The following is a 4,570-nucleotide window of genomic DNA, read 5'->3' on the forward strand; positions in this document are numbered from 1 at the left end:
TAACCCAAAAGAAACACATTGCCACAAAAATACACACAACACAAAAATCATCCATGTAATTATTATGGGCTGTGCATAAGCCTTTTAAAGATCACAGGAGTCTGAGGACACAAAACTAAGCACTTAAGATAGGAAATGGGAAGTTGAAGAGGGAAGCTTAACAATTACCAAGACACTGAATCCCCACTCTGAATGAGGCCAGGCTAAGACAGCATGCACAGGTTAGCCATGATGTTAGCTGGAATGACAGAGAGACTGGATAATTTCATATTGAAAATGGTTTCGAAAAGCCTTTCCATTTTTGGTATAGTAGATATCTGTGGCTAATGAGATTGAATTTGGTGGAAAAGTTAAGGCTTGCTGGGATTCTAGAAGGAATCTCAAGTTTTCTGTATACATGCTTACCATTACCAAATTCAAGCCCTTCTTATAATGTTTGCCTTGAGAGATTTATGAAATTGAAATTTCTTTTTCCTGTGTTTAGAATACGGTTGCTGGGCAGCCCGCCCACTCTCCACATTGTCTCAGAACTGCACATGTGGTTTGGTATCCTTACAGAGAACACTGTGTGCGTGAGCTTGGGTCGGCTTTGCTGGGGTGGGTGGGTAGAAATCTGTGCAGGAGGAGTCCCAGGTGCTACTGCATGAAGCGTGGGTGGCCCAGCAGTACCAAACAGTTCTCTACTGAGAAGTGCATAGGGAGAAGAGAAAGTATTCAGAATCATCTCTGGTCACTCAGCAACTTCCTGTGTTCGGAAGTTAAAATTCTCCTGGCATGAATTCTTGCTCAATCGCTCCATGTCTGTGTGGTTTTTGCCTCATTCTTCACCCAGTTCTCAGAGTGAGGTACAACCATTGCCTCTGTTCTTTCTTTATGGCTACGCTTGAACACTTCCCATTTTTCCTCTCATGGAATTGAAACTGCAACATAGAAACATGTGAGGCAGAGAGGGAATGTGGGGGGATGGTGCAGGTTTTCAGTTTCACCAGGAGTGGAGGTGACTTCTACTCCAACATTCCATCTTGTCTTCTCAATAATACTGATGCATCTTTCTCTTCATCCTGCTAAACTTCAGTGGCCACTCAACATTGACTCAAGCAACCAACTTCTGCCATGTATCAACTGTTCCCGAAGTGCTAAGGCATGCAATCCCTTGTGTGCTGCCATTCTCATGGCTGTGACAAAATCCTGGTACAGCCAAGGAAGGAAGAAAAGATTTACTTTGGTTTATAGTTTTGGAAGGTTCATTCTAGGATCATTTAGACATGTACTTGGGCAGAATATGTTGTGGTATATAGTAGTGTATGTGATGGAGTTGATACGTGAATGTCATGGTGGACAAGAAGCAAAGGGAAACACAAAAAGGGCTGCCTTCCAGGAGCCTCCTTCCTTTACGTAAGTCTCAACTAATGTTTCATCAATTTCCAAAAGTAGTGCCACCAGCTGAGGAATAAGCATTTTAAACAGGAGTTTCTAGATGACATTTCATAGTCACAACATAAACTTTCTGCCCCTGGATCCCAATGACTCCTGGCAATATATATAATGGAAAATGAATTAGTTGTTCTCCAAGAGTTGCCCCCGACTACAGTCTTTAATAGTTCTAAGTTTTCAAAAGTCTCAAGTCTCATCTGATACTCAAGACAAACTCTTAGCTATGGACCCTATGGAACCAAGAAAACTGCATATTTTCAATGAATAATAGCACTGAATAAACATTTTATTTCAAAATAGAAATTAGAGTGGACTAAAGAAAGATTGAGACCCAGCAGAGCAATCATTAAATCCTGTAACTATATGTCAGGTACCTAGGGCGTGTAACACTGTGATATGGGGTCGAAACATATGAGAAGTCACCCCTATTGGCCTTATGGTACTTACAAGCCTACATGGTCTATTTCTTGGGCTGGTTCTCATTGTTGCCTATGGCTTTCTTTGTTAGATGTTCCAAATTTCTGGAATCTTTAAATTGTTCACAGAATACATGAACAACCTAAGTAAGGAAGGCTTTATGTTTGCTGAGTTCCAGGGGGGTTAATCAATTCTAACTTGCATAATATCTACTTGGGCAAAAAATTACGGTGACTTGAATGTTCAAGTTCAGCCCATAACAAATAGGAAGCCAAAAGGAAGACAGGAAGGGACCAGGAAGAAGATACCTAGGACCCATCTCCACTAACCTAATTCTTCCAAACAAAGCCCACCTCCTAAAGTTCCCAAAACATCTCACAATAGCAACATCAGCTGTGGAACAAGCACTCATAACATAGACCTCTGGGAGACAAATCATATTCAGCTATAACTCCCTTACACTAACAGTAATCTGTTTGGTTTTCCCCAAACAACCTCTGCTTTTCAGATCATACATCTCACATCCAAACTCAGTTTCCTCTCCATCCTCGGGTCAGATCTGAGTGGTTTGAGTGTGTTAGTTGAGCAGAGAAAGATGTCTGTCTCTACTAACTTAAATTTTTGGATGCAGATTGATAGTTTAGCCCAAGAGAATGAGGAGCCCAAGATGCAAGCCAGTTTCTTTGTACAGATCTCACTGATCTCTGAACAATGAAACATTGGAAATACTCTTCTGAAAACAGAAATATATGTAAGTCTCAATAATGTAGTTTATTGTTTACCATGCCCAAGAAGCTCTTAGAGAGTAAAGCAGTCAAGCAGGCCACTTCAGCTTGCTGTGCACAAAACAATCCAAGCTATGTGTTTATTGAGAAATGACCAATACCCTTCCTTTCCTGTTCTTTCCTGACAAGCCCAAATGCACCTTAAATAAAAACAGCTTTAATGACCAAAGGAACATTTTTACATAAAAATCTTTTGATACTATATACTAATTACAATTAATATTAAAGGACCAATATTGGGGTACAGCCCTCTAAAATGCCCTTTGTGTTAGTTCTTCATCACTGGTAAGATCAAACAAATGAACACAACGAAGTGTGGCAACATTAAAAAAAAAAATCACCTTTCACATGCCCTGATCCCTATGCCTCTTTTACCACATGCTCAGGGTTCACCATCTTTTTCAGGTGCTTCTTCTACTGAAACCAGCACTTGACTAGAGATAAAGCAACACATTTGTCCAATTAAATGTTTCCTCTCAACCATTCCCCAGTGTAACCCAAAAGAAAATGGTGTCTAGGTTTAACACAGAAAAATTAATTTCCCCATCAAACTCAGGAATAAGACCTTCATTTTGATGAATCTAGTCCAATGAGATTATCTTCCTGTGAGGGGTTTCACTTGTCAATACTGTGCTTTCCAGTTTAAAATAAATCACTTGCTTCTTAAACTATGAAGTATTATAAACAATGCTTTCATTTAAATAAATAACTGGTACCTAGAGTAAGTAGCTCTCCTAAAAACAGTGCTTGCTAGCTAGCGCTCTCTCTCTCTCTCTCTCTCTCTCTCTCTCTCTCTCTCTCTCTCTCTCCCCCTCCCCCGACCCCGGGGTGTGTGTGTGTGTGTGTGTGTGTGTGTGTGTGTGTGTGTGTGTGTGTGTTTCTCATGACCAGGCATCCCTATATGCCCAGGCAGACTTTCAACTCAGGATCCTGATCCCAAAATGCTAAGATTATAGGTAAATATCACCATACCCAGAAGAAATAAAGCAAGACTTAAAATATCTAAGTTTAAGTCTTGTATTAAACCTTAAAGCATAAGATGAGATGCTAATATGGTCAAAATGTATGTTCTGGAATCTCAGATAGGCACGGACAATGCTTGAGCATCTCTTACATGTGGCCTCAGTCCCTCCTCAAGGAGCATCCTTAATAGAGTGGTGTCACTCATCAGAGAAGCTCTTGCTGAGTTATACCGTATTTTCTCCAGGAACTCAGCTGTGGGTTATGAACAGGGTCTGTGGCTTGTACCAAACAGCTAAGATAATCAATATGAGGCATAAAGCCCAAAACAAACCAGCAAACCGTTTACCTCATGCAGAGAGTGGGAGAGGGACCAGGGTTTCTGACTACAGGTTGCAATGATGCATGGCCACCTAGTTCAACTTACAGAACCCCAATACATATGCTCTGTATGTTAAGCTTTATGAAGCCATGCATATCTGTGAAAATGACTGTGAGTGTGTGTTCTCAGATCTTCAGCTTAGAAGTGAAACTACAGGATTCAACACAGTGAATAATTGTAGGACTTTGTCAACTTCTAATAGATCAAGGGGTGATTTTCTAATTTGATGATAACTCAGAAGTTTGTTTATCTTCATTCCATGTGCCCACTTAAGCCTAGTTTTAAAGATTACTTCTGTATTCATGAGAATTGCCAACAACAAAGAGTTGGAAGAACACTACAGAAAACTCACTAAGAACAATGGCTTTTGAAATTGTTTTGATTCTACCTCTTATGAAGTGTGATCAGAGTCTGTCATATAACATCCACGAGACCCAAGTGAATTCCTTACCTCTAGCATGAAGATAAAAATAGTATGTACCTCTGAATAGATAGATAGATGATAGATGATAGATAGATAGATAGATAGATAGATAGATAGATAGATAGATAGATAGATAGACAGATGTTAAATGAGATGATGCATTAAAAG

Source organism: Peromyscus eremicus, chromosome 5, assembly GCF_949786415.1.
Source record: "Peromyscus eremicus chromosome 5, PerEre_H2_v1, whole genome shotgun sequence".
Taxonomy (NCBI): Eukaryota; Metazoa; Chordata; class Mammalia; order Rodentia; family Cricetidae; genus Peromyscus; species Peromyscus eremicus.